General features: G+C 37.9%; 1 long non-coding RNA gene across 1 annotated transcript; it reads right to left on the bottom strand.

Moving 5' to 3' along the window:
• Window positions 1-838: 838 nt before the first annotated feature.
• Window positions 839-3,823, bottom strand: LOC120573465. The gene is made up of 3 exons (XR_005641729.1): window positions 3,624-3,823; window positions 1,415-1,473; window positions 839-988 (listed from the first exon to the last, which is right to left on the bottom strand). It is a non-coding gene; the product is annotated as an uncharacterized LOC120573465 (long non-coding RNA).
• Window positions 3,824-18,373: the final 14,550 nt, after the last annotated feature.

Genomic DNA, 18,373 nt, shown 5'->3' with positions numbered 1-18,373 from the left:
GATGCTGGGACAGCTGTCGTTACTACTGGGGCAGCTGTTGTAACTGCTGGGGCAGCTGTCGTCACTGCTGGGGCCGCTGTCGTTACTGCTGGTGCAGCCGTCGTTACTACTGGGGCAGCTGTTGTAACTGCTGGGGCAGCCGTCGTTACTGCTGGGGCAGCTGTCGTTACTACTGGGGCAGCTGTTGTATCTGCTGGGGCAGCCGTCGTCACTGCTGGGGCAGCTGTAGTAACTGCTGGGGCTGCTGTCGTTACTGCTGGGGCAGCTGTCGTCTCTGCTGGGGCAGCTGTGGTTGATTCTGGCCCAGCTGTCGTCACTACTGGGGCAGCTGTTGTAACTGCTGGGCCAGCTGTCGTCACTGCTGGGGCAACTGTGGTTGATACTGGGGCAGCTGTTGTATCTGCTGGGGCAGCTGTGGTTGATGCTGGGGCAGCTGTCGTTACTGCTGGGGCAGCTGTCGTTACTACTGGGGCAGCTGTTGTATCTGCTGGGGCAGCCGTCGTCACTGCTGGGGCAGCTGTCGTCACTGCTGGGGCAGTTGTGGTTGATGCTGGGCCATCTGTCGTTACTGCTGGGGCCGCTGTCGTCACTGCTGGGGAAGCTGTTGTAACTGCTGGGGCAGCTGTCGTCACTGCTGGGGCAGCTGTGGTTGATGCTGGGCCAGCTGTCGTTACTACTGGGGCCGCTGTTGTATCTGCTGGGGCAGTTGTTGTCACTGCTGGGGCAGCTGTGGTTGATGCTGGGCCAGCTGTCGTTACTACTGGGGCAGCTGTCGTCACTGCTGGGGAAGCTGTTGTTACTGCTGGGCCAGCCGTCGTTACTACTGGGGCAGCTGTTGTATCTGCTGGGGCAGCTGTGGTTGATGCTGGGCCAGCTGTTGTTACTTCTGGGGCCGCTGTCGTCACTGCTGGGGCAGTTGTGGTTGATGCTGGGCCAGCTGTCGTTACTACTGGGGCAGCTGTTGTATCTGCTGGGGCCACTGTAGTTACTGCTGGGGCCACTGTAGTTACTGCTGGGGCAGTTTGTTTGTTACAACACACACAAATTAGTCAGCAAAACAGAGGTTGCCTGAATCAACAAAATCATATAAAGGTGACAATAGACTGTCTGTGTTTCCATAACAATTTTTTAATGCGGTGTGTGCAAGAACTGCCCTTTAAGTTTGTGTTACGTTGTGGGGTGGTGATGGCGCAGTGGATAAGACGCATACTTTTGTTGTGGGAGACCTAAGTTTGATTCCCACTGTGATACATCAACCAATGTGTCCTTGAGCAAGACACTTAACCCCTAGTTGCTCCAGAGGCGTGCGACCTCTGACATATATAGCAATGTAATGTAATGTTAAGCTACACCTTTTCTGTTATTTTCTATCAAGACCTTTCAATGGTAATCCATTAAACATCGCTCATCTTACCTGTAAGAAGCAGGAACATTGATATGATCCGCACAACATCCATCTTGTCTTCTTTTAATCTATGAAATTAAACAATATAGACACTTATTAACAGAAGCAACATTTGGAAAGCTTTTTTAACTACAGTAACTACAGTTAACGATGAACAAAACCAAATATCCAGGTACAGAATTTCAGCAATCATTTACATATAGACTTAAAAATGTACAGTAATGTTTTAAGATGAACATAATATGTTCCCCCTTTCTATCTGCTTTTAACATTTTAAACTTCTTCACTGTCTTTTAAGTCAGTACAGTTCACCTGTGATATTACCAAAACGTTCACCTTCTGTGACAGTCCACATTAGGGCCTTTATATTGGAACCGAAGAAAGGCTAATGATGATCACCTATGAAGGTGATATAAATGTTGCGATACCTTAGTGATGAACAAAACTAAATCTCAAGATATAGAATTTCAGCAGTCAATTTGTCAGTTTGGGCTCAGTATAGGCCTATAATGGCACACTCCCTTCTTGTTCATCTTATTTGACAGTCAATATCTATTATTATATTGGAACAGATATTGGAACAGAGTAGGCTATTGACGTCAGTTGTAGGTGAAATATTTTTCAGAAATGTTGTTACACCTTAACGATGAACAAACCAAATATCCAGGTACAGAATTCCACTTGTTAAACTGTTTCTTTGCTTATTATCATGGCATACTCCCTTCTTTTGTCCTGCTGCATTCCACCTACGTGAATGTTAAAACTAGTTGGACCAGTGTGACAGTCAGTAAGAACAAAATAATAAATATAGCTTTCTAGTGTCGTGGTAATGGTGCAGGAAGAAATGCAAGAAAAAAAGAATTGCATTTAAAAATACTGAACTAATGTTACATATGATATTGGGAGTTATCAGACTTATTAGACCAGTGAAAGTAGAAAATAATAATATTTATATGGACACATCTAAAGAAACATACCAAAGATGTATTTCCTCATATTCTTGTATGTATTATTCTTGTCATTTAATGACATCAATATGAAATCACTATATTTAATAAATGGTGACTGTAACCCATACCAAAGCTGGTATGGGTCTGACTCCTAGCTACATAGCAGAGATTTTGTATGAGCCAGTTCGCAGCCTTAGATCCTCGGGCAGGGCCCCTTTAGCTGTTCCAGCTGTAAGTCGAGGCTTAAGGGTGACCGTGCTGTTGCCATCAGGGCCGCTGGAATTTGGAACGACCTGCCCAAGGAGATAAGGCTCGCAGGATCGGTGGACTCTTTTAAATCACTTCTGAAAACTAATTTTCATGGACTTGCTTTTATGTGATGTCTCTTTTTACTCTCCTTTTATTCCCTTTTTATTGTCTCATTTTATTGTTACTTTTGATCTGTATCTGTTTTTGCTATTGATCTCTATTCTATACCTGTATGCTTTTTTGTCTCATTACCTTGTTTTGTGCTTTTTGGCCCCACTGTTAAGCTGTCTGTTTAGCTGTCTGCCTTGCTTGTCTGTCAAAGCAAATTGTAAACTTTGTTTTTGAAGGTGCTATATAAAAGTTATTATTATTAATGTCTACTTGTATTTTTCCTCCACATTCCATTTTATATTTAACAATAGCAGCACATAGGGTAAAGACAAACTGTAGCTGCTTATTCAGGGTTTCTGTGAGTTCACCAAGTGGGATGTAAGACTTTTTAAACACCTTGTTAAAACCACACACAATATACTTTAATAACTTTTTCATGATAATACTGGTCAAAGTATGAAATAATTTTTGAAAACCGGTAAAGGCAATATGGCCTAATTTATGTTATTAGCCTATATCACATTTGTTGAGTACTCCTCAGCAGTATGCTTTATATAAACCATTCTTAATCATATAATTAATTAAATTAACACAACCTGGACTCTGATAGGTGGCATAAAATGGATGTGTGAAATAACCAAAGTAAAATGATAAATCTATAACATTTTCAAGTTTAAAGCTTTTGCTTAAATTGGCACTTGCCCATAATGAGTCAATCAGCTTATCTACTGTAGCTAGCTGTATCAACAGTGTTTGCTCCAGGTCTGATGATGCTGACTGAAACTTCATATAAAAGGATTAAACTGCTTCCTGAACGCACAACTCACTATCTCAACAATCCCACTTTTAGTTTATAAGTAAGAGACATCTCCTGATAGCATTACATAAAGACTTAAAAATGTACTCACCCCAAAGATTTAAGATGAAACGTTATATAGTCCCCCTTTCTATCTGCTTTCAATGTTTAAAACTTTTTCAATGTCTTTTAATTCAGTCCAGTTTACATCTGTGGTACTGCCAAAACGTTCACCTTCTGTGATAGTCAGGATCTATTAATCCCTTTATATTGGAACAGAAGAAATGCTAATGATGTGACTCATAGGTGACAGTCAGAAATGTTGTTACACCTTAGCAATGAACAAAACCAAATCACAGGATACAGAATTTAAGCAGATTCTTGGCTCAGGATGGGCCACAATGGCACACTCCCTTCGTGTATCCTGTGTAACTGGTTGCTGGTGAATTCCACCTATGTTAGAGAGGCTTGACTAGTGTGACAGTAAGTTCTGACAAAAAAAAAATAGATTTCCACCAAAAAGATAATGAAGCAAAAAAAAAAAGCAAGAACAAAAAAAGGATCTGCATCTCAAACATGTTGAACGAATATTGTACATGATATTTGGAATTATCATAGTAAATATGAAGATGAGTACAAAACAGTATATATATATCTTAGGTATTTCCTCATATTCTTATGAAGTGTCAGTTCATGACATTATCACCCACTATGAAATCACTATATTTAATTAATGATGAATGTCTACCTATATTTGAAATTCAAAGTATGTAGAATTTTTTTTTTAATTAAGACAGGTAAACTGCCGGTGTTTTTACAGGGCTCACCATGTTAGTTGTCAGACATCTGTAAGACCTTTTTTAATTCCACACACAATTAACCTAAATAACGTTTTTTTATGATTGTACTGGCCAAAGAATGATGGAAAACCAGTAGGCAAGAAACAGCCTAAATTATTTGACATATTACACTTTTTCAATACTTTTCAGCAGTATATAAGAATACATTCGTAATGATAAAATTAATTAAATGAACAAAACTTGGACTTGGATAAGTGGCATTAAATGGATCGATGGTTCAACCAATGTAAAATCATGAATTTATTCAAGTTTATCGACACTTGCCCATTATTGGTCAGTCAGCTTCCTGTCTACTCTAGCTAGCTGTAGCCACAGTGTTTGCTCCAGGTTTAATGATGCTGACTGAAAGGTTGTCAAGAATGCACAGCAGCGACTGCACTTCCTGACAATGCTCAGGAAAAACAGGCTGGGAAAAAAAGCTGCTGGTGGCCTTCTACCGCTCTTCCATCGAGTGTACTGGCCTTACGTATCTCAGTGTGGTACGTCAGCTGTTCAGCATCAGACAGAAGAGCTCTTCAGAGGGTCATCAACATAGCACAGAAAATCACTGGCTGCCTTCTGCCCTCCCTGGTAGACATCTTCAGCTCTGGCGGCCTTAGCAAAGTTAAAAAACATTTTAAAGGACTCTTCTAAATCAGACACTTCCTGTTTGACCTGTTGCCCTCTGGCAGGTGCAACGGGTCCATCAAAGTACGAACCACCAGCCTAAAGAACAGATTTTTTCCCCCTGGGCCATAAGCACACTTAACTCCTCAAAGTACTGAATCACGCACCTCACGTGCAATATGATGACTTATCTTTCAATAATCTCATTTAATCTGGTGCAATAATTATAGTCATACAAGTGAAATGTTTACATTTATTTTAGTGCAATACAACCTCTTATTCTAGTGCAAAATCACATTGGATTGATTTATTTTACTTATGTTTGAATGCAATTCTGTGTTGTCGGCTGGGGATGTTTGTTTGTCTTTGTGATGTTTTTCCTGTCTTTTATTGCACTGATCAGGAGTAACGCTCCTAATGTTGTTGTGTTCTGTACAATAGCAATACAGGGTTTATATTCCATTGAATTTCTATCTGCTTTCAATGATTAAAACTTGTTCCATGTATTTTAATTAAATCCTGTACTGATGATACTGCAAACCTTTCACCTTGTGACAGTCCACATCTAGGCTATTAAGGCTTTTATATTGGAACAGAGTAAAGGCTAATTACGTGACTCATATTTTCAGAAATGTTCTTACATCTTAGTGATAAACAAAACAAAATCTCTGCATACAGACACTGTGTCACTTCCTTGGCTCAGTATAATGGCACACTCCCTTCTTTTGTCCTGGTGCAATCCACCTACGTATGTGAATGTTGAAATGGGTTCGACCAGTGTGACAGTAAATTATGAACAACTAAATATAGATTTGTGGTTAAGTAGTAATGAAGCAAGAAGAAATGCAGAAAAAAATAATTGCATATTGAAACATACTGAATGAATATTGTATATGATATTTGGAGTTATTGTAGTAAATATAAAAAAGATGATACAAAACAATAATAATGTTACATTCCACATTCCATTTTTTGAGAAGTCAAAGGAAAGCAGTTGTCATCCGTTTCAGTTGTGTCCTAAATTGCAACACTGTTCCTATCTGTGTGAACAGATCTTCAGAGACAATCCGTCCATCCTGACTCTCTAATCTTACTATTACATTACATGTCATTTAGCAAACGCTTTTATCCAAAGCGACTTACATCTGCTATATATGTCAGAGGTTGCACGCCTCTGGAGCAACTAGGGGTTAAGTGTCTTGCTCAGGGACACATTAGTTGATGTATCACAGTGGGAGTCAAACCCAGGTCTCCCACACCAAAGGTATGTGTCATATCCACTGCGCCATCACCACCCCTACACATCATCTAAATGAATGGAACGATTGATTGAAAATATGTACATTGTTGTGTGTCTCATTAAACCTTTAGAACATTGTGAACTGAGCCCTGCTTCATGTCGCTTTGTTCTCCAAGCGCTCGCCACTGCTTTCAGAATCAGCTCACAGGTGTCGAGCCAGTAGATGATAGGATTCAAACCACAAAACAATCCTGATCGGTTTGTTTCTCAACAGACACATTGAAAGAAAAGTATCTCAGTTGTATTTCCTCATATTTTTCTTAAATATCAATTCATGGCATCAATATAATCCAGTATGAAATCACTATGGTGAATGTCTACATGTATTCTTCTTCAAACGACAAAGTCAGTAGAAAATACAGAATTGTTTTTTGGGCATTTGTTTTATTTGACATGAGATATAATGGAACCAGATACGGCATACAATATGTACTGCACACTAAAAAGGAATTAAACTCCTAAACAGACAATCCACTGCCTTTTTTTTTTAGATAAATTAATTCAATACTTTTTAAGACTGTTCAAGACCCGCAGAGATTTGAATATCCTTCCTAAACTAGCAATGGAGCAGGTTAAAGCTAAACATTCATGTTAGGTTCAACTTTAAGATGAATAGTTTATTATTAAGTGTATTAAAATAATAGGTTTCTGTTCAGTTTTACTTTTATCTTTTAAAGTGAGCTTCCATTATCTTGCAGCATAAAAATAATTATGCTGTGAGTGTTTATCCTTGTGGAGGTGGGCGTGGTTTGTAATCAGCTGCAGGGGAGAGAGGTGTGGGGATAGTTCATTAGAGCAGTGCCTGGTGAGTTATTTGACACAGCTGGTGGTTGTTGGTCTAATTACACTCCCTTTTCGTGCTCGACCTCCAGATGATTGCCACACACCAAAGACGGAAAGGAAGCTTGCGCTGCGAGATATTGTTTATTTGAACTTTGTTTTTCTGCCGTTAGCATGTAGCTACATGCGATAATGTTAACACCCCAGTAGCTTAAAACAAAAACAAAAAAACACTCCAGTCCTGCCTGGCTGGAGCAGATGACCAATCATAGAAGGTCGGCTAAAATTTTATGACGAGCCGGTGCGAACCGAGCTATGTAACCTAATGGGGCAATTGTGCAGCCTTGCTTTTTGTCCAATAAAAGTTGTTTTTTTTGTGCTGACAGACTCAGATTGTTACTAAAAGTGTCTGACAACATTATCGATCTCAGGACGTGACTTCTTATCCAATGACGTGCAGCTGTGTGGAGAGTGAAACGCGAGACGATAAAAAGGCATTCAGGTCTGTTGTTATTGGACTATCCATCCATCCATCCATCTTCGTCCGCTGATCCGGTGTCAGGTCGCGGGGGGAGCAGCTCCAGCAGGGGACCCCAAACTTCCCTTTCCCGAGCCACATTAACCAGCTCCGACTGGGGGATCCCGAGGCGTTCCCAGGCCAGGTTGGAGATATAATCCCTCCACCTAGTCCTGGGTCTTCCCCGAGGCCTCCTCCCAGCTGGACGTGAAACCGCTACACCTCCTAGGGAGGCGCCAGGGGGCATCCTTACCAGATGCCCGAACCACCTCAACTGGCTCCTTTCGACACGAAAGCTACTCCGAGCTCCTCACGGATGACTGAGCTTCTCACCCTATCTCTAAGGGAGACGCCAGCCACCCTCCTGAGGAAACCCATTTCGGCCGCTTGTACCCTGGATCTCGTTCTTTCGGTCATGACCCAGCCTTCATGACCATAGGTGAGGGTAGGAACGACAACTAGGTAGATCGAGATCTCTTTTCGTCACAACGGTGCGATAAATTGAATGTAATACCGCACCCGCTGCGCTGATTCTCCGACCAATCTCCCGCTCCATTGTCCCCTCACTTGCGAACAAAAACCCAAGGTACTTGAACTCCTTCACTTGGGGTAAGGACTCATTCCCCACCTGGAATAGGCACTCCATCGGTTTCCTGCTGAGAACCATGGCCTCAGATTTAGAGGTGCTGATCCTCATCCCAGCCGCTTGACACTCGGCCCCTCGACTGGATGTCTCCAGTGATATACCTCGGACACAACGCTGTGTTTCCACGTCAGGATTTCCCTCCTCTCATCAACAGGGCTGTAAGACATGAGCAAATACGAACCATTGTTTTTATTGAAAATCTTTTAGATAACACAAAACCATGGATGTATTATAGCCTATTGACCGCACGAAACACTGAGCAGCGCCTCTCTCTCTCTCTCTCTCTCTCTCTCTCTCTCTCTCTCTCTCTCTCTCTCTCTCCCCTACTACTCCTCTTTATCCGTACACTTCATCCATAGACTATAGCCTACTCTGGCTCAAATGAATAAGAGCGACCACCCAGTTATAACGCCCTCATCCACACTGTCGAAATAATTTAAATATTGAGCCATTACATTGAAAATCTTTAAGATAACAGGAGCCTATAATTTATGTAGCCTACTCCCAAACAACAGACTGGACTTCTTTTTCTCGTCTCGCGTTTCACTCTCCACACTGCTATTTTCGGATAAAAAGTCACGTCCTAGACACTTTTAGTAACAATCTGAGCCTGTCAGTAGCGAAACAAAAATCACTTTTATTGGACAAAAAAAAGCTCCACAATTGCCCCATTAGGTTACATTGAAGCTTGGTTTGCGCTGGCTCCTCATTGCGATCTCGCTCAATACTGGACCAAATTCAAAGATATTTTGTCCAAATTAGTCTATTAGACACAAATGCACAGGGAAATGGGGCCCAGGATGAAAAAAACGGTTGATAATGGTTAGTTAAAGGACAATTCCGAAAGAATTAACCTACCAAGACAATGGACCTAGCAGACTATATTTCTGATTAACTGTTTTTTTGGCTACGGGATCTTTGTTCTTGACCCGGTCTACCCCTTTGCCTGCTTCTCCAAGTAATGGCGTTTCTCAACCTGGAGGAGAGCCAGAGACTTTTATGACTGTATTCCAATATGTTGCTATGTGTGCTAGAAAGACTGAGGAGGCCAAAGCAGCCAGTCTTCAAGGTGGAAGACAAAGGTCCAGTACTTCTACTAGCAGCTCCCCTGAACCCCATAGTGGAACCGGGTTTCGGTACCCAACCCTAAAAAAGAGAGGTTACATGTGCAATGATAATGAGATTGGAGAAAAAAATGTATTGTGCTTTTAATTAGGGGAAACATTTTTTATATCAGCTAAAGAGAACCCACTGAAGCAGGATGTCACAACGTATTACAAAAAACAATGTTATAACTTAATTTGAGAATCATTTATTATTACATTAAATATTTGATAAGTGATAATGACTTAAATTGAACATTTCCTAAAATTAGGACATAGGAGATTAATAGAATGTATTGGTATCTGTGATATTGTAAACCTTTCATCTTATTTGACAGTCAATATTATTATATTGGAACAGATATTGGAACAGAGTAGGCTAACAAAAATTTCTCATAGGTGAAACATTTTTCTGAAATGTTTTTACACCTTAACAATGAACAAACCAAATATCCAGGTATATAATTTCAGCTGTCATTATCATGGCATACGCCCTTCTTTTGTCCTGCTGCATTCCACCTACGTGAATGTTAAAAATTGTTTGACCAGTGTGACAGTCAGTAAGGATGAACAAATAAATACAGATTTTTAGTGTCGTGGTAATGGTCCAGGAAGAAATGCAAGAAAAAAAGAATTGCATTTAAACATACTGAACTAATATTATATATGATATTGGGAGTTATCAGATTTATCAGATGGTGAAAGTAGAAAATAATAGTATTTATATGGGCACATCTAAAGAAACATATCAAAGTTGTATTTCCTCATATTCTTGTATTTATTATTCTTGTCATTTAATGACATCAATATGATCCAATATGAAATCACTATATTTAATAAATGGTGAATGTCTACTTGTATTTTTCCTCCTCATTCCATTTCATATTTAACAATAGCAGCACATAGGGTAAAGACAAACTGTAGCTGCTTATTCAGGGTTTCTGCGAGTTCACCAAGTTGGATGTAAGACTTTTTAAACACCTTGTTAAAACCACACACAATATACTTTAATAACTTTTCATGATTATACTGGCCTAAGTATGATTTTTTTTTTTTAAACCAGTAAGGGCAATATGGCCTAATTTATGTTGTTATTAGCCTATATCACATTTGTTGAGTACTCCTCAGCAGTAGGCTTTATATGAACCATTCTTATTGATATAATTAATTAAATTCACACAACTTGGACTCGAATAAGTGGCATAAAATGAATGGGCGGAATAACCAATGTAAAATTATGAATTTATTCAATTTTCAAGTTTGAAGCTTTTGCTTAAATTGGCACTTGCCCATAATGAGTCAATCAGCTTATCTACTGTAGCTAGCTGTATCAACAGTGTTTGCTCCAGGTCTGATGATGCTGACTGAAACTTCATATAAAAGGATTAAACTGCTTCCTGAACGCACAATTCACTATCTCAACAATCCCACTTTTAGTTTATAAGTAAGAGACATCTCCTGATAGCATTACATAAAGACTTAAAAATGTACTCACCCAAAATATTTAAGATGAAACGTTATATATTCCCCCTTTCTATCTGCTTTCAATGTTTTAAACTTTTTCATTGTCTTTTAATTCAGTCCAGTTCACATCTGTGGTATTGCCAAAACGTTCACCTTCTGTGACAGTCCACATCTTTTAGGGCATTTATATTAGAACAAAAAAGGCTAATGATGTGACTCATAGGTGACAGATAAATGTTGTTACACCTTAGCAATGAACAAAACCAAATCACAGGATACTGAATTTTAGCGTGTCAATTTGTCAGTTTCTTGGCTCAGGATAGGCCTACAATGGCACACTCCCTTCTTGTCTCCTGTGAAACCGGTTGCTGATGCATTCCACCTATGTGAATGTTAAAAGAGGTTGACAGTTGACAGTTGACAGTAAGTTATGACAAACAAATAAATATAGATTTCCAATGAAGAATTGCATCTCAAACATATTGAAAGAATATTGTACATGATATTTGGAATTATCATAGTAAATATGAAAATAGATAAGTACAAAACAGTATATACTATATAGACCCATCAAAAGGATATGTATCTTAGGTATTTCCTCATATTCTTCTGAAATGTCAGTTCATGGCATTAATATCACTCAGCATGAAATCACTATATATAATTAATGGTGAATGTCAACCTGTATTTTTTCATTGTTTTAATTGAGACAAGTTCTTTTACAGGGTTTCTTTAGAGTTAGATGTAAGACTTTTGTAAGACCTTTTTTAATTCCACACACAATTAACTTAAATAACTTTTTAATGATTATACTGGCCAAAGTGATGGAAAACCAGTAGGCAAGAAACAGCCTAAATGATTTGACATGTTACACTTTTTCAATACTTTTCAGCAGTATATCAGAATACATTCGTAATGATAAAATGAATTAAATGAACAAAATCTGGACTCGGATTAGTGGCATTAAATGGATCGATGGTTCAACCAATGTAAAATCATGAATTTATTCAAGTTTATCGACACTTGCCCATTATTGGTCAGTCAGCTTCCTGTCTACTCTAGCTAGCTGTAGCCACAGTGTTTGCTCCAGGTTTAATGATGCTGACTGAAAGGTTGTCAAGAATGCACAGCAGCGACTGCACTTCCTGACAATGCTCAGGAAAAACAGGCTGGGAAAAAAAGCTGCTGGTGGCCTTCTACCGCTCTTCCATCGAGAGTGTACTGGCTTACTGCATCTCAGTGTGGTACGTCAGCTGTTCAGCATCAGACAGAAGAGCTCTTCAGAGGGTCATCAACATAGCACAGAAAATCACCGGCTGCCTTCTGCCCTCCCTGGTAGACATCTTCAGCTCTGGCGGCCTTAGCAAAGCTAAAAAACATTTTAAAGGACTCTTCTAAATCAGACACTTCCTGTTTGACCTGTTGCCCTCTGGCAGGTGCAACGGGTCCATCAAAGTACGAACCACCAGCCTAAAGAACTGATTTTTTTCCCCTGGGCCATAAGCACACTTAACTCCTCAAAGTACTGAATCACGCACCTCACGTGCAATATGATTACTGTCTTTCAATAATCTCATTTAATCTGGTGCAATAATTCTAGTCATACAAGTGAAATGTTTACATTTATTTTAGTGCAATACAAACTCTTATTCTAGTGCAAAATCACATTGGATTTTGTGATGTTTTTCCTGTCTTTTATTGCACTGATCAGGAGTAACGCTCCTAATGTTGTTGTGTTCTGTACAATAACAATACAGGCTTTATATTCCATTGAATTTCTATCTGCTTTCAATGTTTAAAACTTGTTCCATGTATTTTAGTTAAATCCTGTTCACATCTGTGATACTGCAAACCTTTCACCTTGTGACAGTCCACATCTAGGCTATTAAGGCTTTTATATTGGAACAGAGTAAAGGCTAATTACGTGACTCATATTTGCAGAAATGTTCTTACATCTTAGTGATAAACAAAACAAAATCTCTGCATACAGACACTGTGTCACTTCCTTGGCTCAGTATAATGGCACACTCCCTTCTTTTGTCCTGGTGCAATCCACCTACGTATGTGAATGTTGAAATGGGTTCGACCAGTGTGACAGTAAGTTATGGCAAACAACTGAATATAGATTCGTGGTTAAGGAGTAAAAGAAGAAATGCAGAAAAAAAAGAATTGCATATTGAACAAAACAATAATGTTTGTGTGTTGTGAATAATGTTACATTCCACATTCCATTCTGTGAGAAATCTACGGAAAGTCCTACTCATCCGTTTTAGTTGTATCCTAAATTGTAACACTGTTTTCCTTGTTTGTCTCATTAAACCTTAAGAACATTGTGACAGTGTCCAGTATGAAATAACTATGGTGAATGTCTACATGTATTTTTCTTCCAACGTCAAAGTCAGTAGAAAATACAGAATTGTTTTTGGGCATTTTTTTTCAGTTGAATCAGATAATACATTTCCCTAAGGGAACACATGTATACAATACAGGAAAAAAAGAATTCACACAAAGAATTATTTACATTTTTACAAACTTAAAACCAGTGGTGGAATGTAACAAAGTACATTTACTCAAGTACTGTACTTAAGTCCAAATGTTGCGGTACTTTACTTGAGTCTTTTCTTTTCATGTCACTTTCTACTTCTACTCCACTACATTTCAGAGGGAAATGTTGTACTTTTTAATCCACTACATTTAATCTGACAGCTTTAGTTACTAGTTTTGCATTGAGTACTTTTATCACTCAGATCATTTTTCCCAATGATACATACTTTTACTTAAAGTGGCTATATGTAACTTTCAGTTTGTGTTGATTCTAGCGGCCACTTTGGACAAAAGCGATAGGCCCTAAATGGAAGGGGGACATAATGTAATGTAGGCTACTGACTACAACCACATTGCGCATTGTGAAGTAATTTTATGAATGAAATAGACATATTACATACCCGAGGGCCAATTCACGGTCTGTTTTGAATCGTTTACAATCCCCTAAAAGCCTGACCGAGATTCACTCGGGTTTTGAAAGTCCTCTTTCACTTTCCCTTTTAGCTTTTAGTTGTTCTTCGTTTAATAAAATTTTAGCATATAACTTCCAAAATAAAATAAAATAAAAATACAATCAGGCCTATATAAAGAAATGTTCTGCTACCCTTTACCTGGCTGGATACACTAACACAGGCTTTTCCTTTTCTAATTTTTTTTTCTTCTGGTTTTGTTTTGGCGTTTTGCAGTTATTACTTATAGATATTAATTTATTTGTACATGTATAAAAAGGAAACGTGCAATGGACTCAGAAGTGTTAATGATTGTCTCGAATGGGGTGAAAGAACATTGCAATGAAGTATTAAAAAAAAAAGCATAGGCTTCTCCTGTGTTACGCCGAAATCCGTGACCCTTCAGAATGTGTGCCCTGCAGCGCAGTCTACCTGCCGTAAATCATTTTGTGACTGCGGGAAAAATCAGACCGGGCAAAGGCATTAATTACAACTATATAAAAGTAGTGTTCTTTACACTGTAAGTCTCGTTTGCTGTTAAAGGTAATTTATGATCATCAGATGAAAAAGTACAGTTTCAGAAACATTTAAAAGTTACATATAGTTACTTTAAAGTCCTAGAGGATGAATTCTAGTTATGGACTTTGAAAAGAGAATTTGAAAAGTCAATAAAAGAACAGTTGACAAATGTCTTTTTTCTAATAGAAGTCACAAGTTTATTCAATATCCAGTCTAAACCTCTCCAACATATGTTTTACTGGATATACTGTATGTGCTGCAAAGTGTGAAAGAAATCAGATTAGTCTATTACCACAATACAATTTTTTTCAGGTCAATTCTTTATGTGATGCCCAAAAACATCTCCCCCATATTTTTGATATTTATATTTGTGAATGTTCCCCTAATCATTTATTTATCCTTAGAATATTCTCGTCAAATGTATAGGTCTAGCTTAGCCATTATTAGAGTTTCGCAATACATATTCATCTTGGTATAACAACTACAAAAAGAAACTCAGAATATGTTATTTGATGACCATTGATTGTAAATAGGTTATAGGCTTGTCATGAACACTGTTCTGTTCATCTGACAGAGATCATAAAATACAGCGTATGAACAAACAATTGACAGCTGATGCAGCTGTGCCTCATGTCATTTTTCATTTGACGTCACTTTAAAATCACGGGTCTAATCAAGGGTCTCATTTTGGTAAATACCCATTGCCTCGACTCCTCTCCCCTTGCGTCTCTTCTTCAATTCCTCCGCTCGAATCTTCTTTGGACGGGACTAAGATGCGAGGAGAGGCATTGGGGATACACAAACTGGGAATAGGGAAAGGCCCCAGCTATTCAGACAGACAGTAGGCTATAAGAAAAAAATGTGTTTATGAAAATGAAATCATGTAAACATGTGATAGTAAAAAACCCAAATACATGTATGAACCTAAAAATGACATCTGTCTCCTTTAAACTATTTTAATCATATCTAGTCAGTTTTTGTAAGATAGGCCTATACGACCCATTGATGAGAATACGTTTAACCAGTAAGGTAAATAGTTATAGGCCTATGAGTTGCCAGGTTTGAGTGTTTTAAAAAAGTGGGCTGTTTTGAGAAAGATTAAAGAAGCAATATAGCCTACGGGAGATGCCTGGCCGGCTGATCTGGCAACCCTCAAATTGTAGCTAGGCTACTTAACATTTTTGATTAGCCAAGCAAAATTTACCTTTGGCAACTGTCGGATGGATGAATGACTGCAAAGTTAAAAGAAGCGGTTGGTATTTAACATTTATACGATTCAAACATCACTGAATTACAATAATATATCTTTGTTGGATATAACGTATATCGCTAATTTGGGTTTTACATCTAAATTGCTGTGTCCATTGCTCAAACATGACATTTTTACATCAACCATCTTTACTTAAGTGGCTACTATTGTGGACAAAGGTGCCCACCAAAATAAAAAGATGGAGACACATTTTTTTTAAAGATAAACCAAAATGTAACAAAATAACAAATTCCTGTTAGCAGCAATTCCTGACGCCACCTCAGGCAGCTAACTTCATAAATTGATTGAAAAATAGTTTTTGAGATTGTTCACCAGTAGATTAGGATAATGTTTCTGAGCATTGCCATGGTTCTGTGAAGCCCAAATAAACTGACTGAAATGGTTTTAGTAGGCTAATAGGCTAGCTATAGTAATTTGTACTGTAACTTTTTTTTTTTTTACATGAATAGCTTTTAAAATAGCCTACCATAGTGTTCATTAGGGAAGGTTACTGTGTCCCCATCATATACCAACCTATCTTTGTATTACCTGCAGGAAACACCATCATATAGTTTATCAGGACAGCAGACTGGAGGAAAAGCAGTTTGGAGCCATACGGTCTCAGGTAAGGTCTAACAGTGGCTCATTGATTAGGTTCATAAAGGTTCTAATGCTATACATTCATAACATTGGCTGCATCTACCAATTATTATTAATTATTACTGATGAGTCAGAGTTTTCTTTATGTTGATTGATTCTTTTAATCTAAAGCAAATGTCCATTACAAGTTACCAGAGCCCAAAGTGACATGTTCAAATTCCTTGTTTCTTTTGCCATTTTTTTTTGTTTGACCAACAGTCCAAACCCAATGATATTCAGTTAAGTATCATAGAAAACAGAGAAATCCAGTAAATATTCACACTTGGGAAGCTGGAATCACTTAAAGTTTGGCAATTTTTTGCTTAAACAATGACTTAACAATTTACTGATTTTAAAAATTGTTGTGGGTTAATACAATCATTAGATCAGCCAATCGATTGACTGACTGCGGTTGAGAATGGCTACTATATGATACTAGTTTCAAACAAGATTTTGTGGGATGATGAGATGATGAGACAGGGTTTGATAGTTTGTGTACACATATTCAATCCCTTAATGGAAATTGATCTTCAATATGCTGTGATTTATCACCCAGTAAAGGTGACGATAGAGTGTTATAGATTGTGATATAAATGTTATAGCACAGAAAGATTGTTTTATTTCTCATGTTTGTATTGTGATAATAAGGAAGACTTATTATTTCTAACAAAAATATACTAAAAGGTAAACTCTCAGAATACAAATATGAATGATAATAGAAATACACAAAAAAATAAGCACAGTGAATGTCTAGATATACAAGACATTGTTCTGACAGGACAGTAATGACTAACACAACCTTCACTATTTATCTGACTGAGTTAGTGTAAGAGCAAAGAGAACACTATTAACTGAGCAGCTCTTAAAGACTTCATTTAAAAGCCAAATTCCTCAATGATCTGAATATATTTCACACACAATTGTTTTAAACTACATGGTGAATCATAAAACAAATAATTTCTTAATTTTGGTTTTGACGCTACACCTGAGTTAGCTCTGTTATTTGTCCCGGTATACTACAGGTATTTTGGAGAAATAAATGATTTCATACTTTAACAATCTTATTTTTACCTGACCCTATGCGTTCAGAGGTAAGAACTACAGTTGTTGGAACAGTTTTGTTTGAATTATTCTACAATACAGTAAGGTCTGAAAAGAGTTTTCTTCAGCTTTTTACTTATCTCTGACCAGCTGCATGATTTACTGATAATGCCCACACATCAATATCACTGCTAGTGAGGCCTTTACTTTACTTCACAGCTGCACATATCAATGTTGTCATTTAACAATGGATTGAATTACTCTATGTTGAATGAAAAGAGTCACTCCTAGTGATGATTCTGAAAACAGTGATAATAACTATGACTTGAATAATCGATTTGAGATATCTGCCTCTAGGCCAGTACATTGTACGTACAGTATATGAAGATGAGATGAGATTTGCATTTACAGCATTTACCTGCTTTTAAAAAAAATCTACATCAACATGTCTTTCCAGAATTTAATGGAAACTGTTCCTCAAGACCCATAGCCACTGGAAAACTGTGTTGCTATGTTCTCCCTGAGCAAACCTGAATCACTTACTCTATTCAGAACAGCTAATTGTGAAAGTAAGTTTTGGGAAATAATAAGGCAGGGTTTGATTGTCTGTACATAGTATCTTCAGTGCATTTAATATAATGTGATAGACTTTTGTATCCACTTTAAATGATAAAAACTTAGTGACATAGAATAGACAGTTTTTTATTATTATTGTATCCTGATCATCACAAAGACCAATTTGTTTACTCAAGTTGGACAAAAAGGTAAGGTAAGCTCACAGAATACACATATGTATAATAATATAAATGCCTTTAAATAAGAAAAGTGACTGGATAATCATACAGGGCATTGTGTTCGATTTAAATGTTATTTGTTTCTACATCATATTATTATAGCACAATAATTTAAACATAGTGAACAGTTTACGTGGTGTGTAATGGTGTGTCTGATATACAAGGTTTCAATTGTCATTACTCTCATTTTTAAGCCATTCATTACAGTGATGACTATTTTCTTCAGTGGGCAAAGTGCTTAAAGTTGTCTCTCTCATGGATGGGCTTTCTGGGACGTCAAACAGAGAAATAAGGAAAAGTACCAGTAATGGCCTGTCCTATTAAGGTTGAATAGATGTGCCATTGCAATCA

Source organism: Perca fluviatilis, chromosome 14 (genome assembly GCF_010015445.1).
Source record: "Perca fluviatilis chromosome 14, GENO_Pfluv_1.0, whole genome shotgun sequence".
Taxonomy (NCBI): Eukaryota; Metazoa; Chordata; class Actinopteri; order Perciformes; family Percidae; genus Perca; species Perca fluviatilis.
This window is presented reverse-complemented; position numbering and strand designations above follow the sequence as displayed.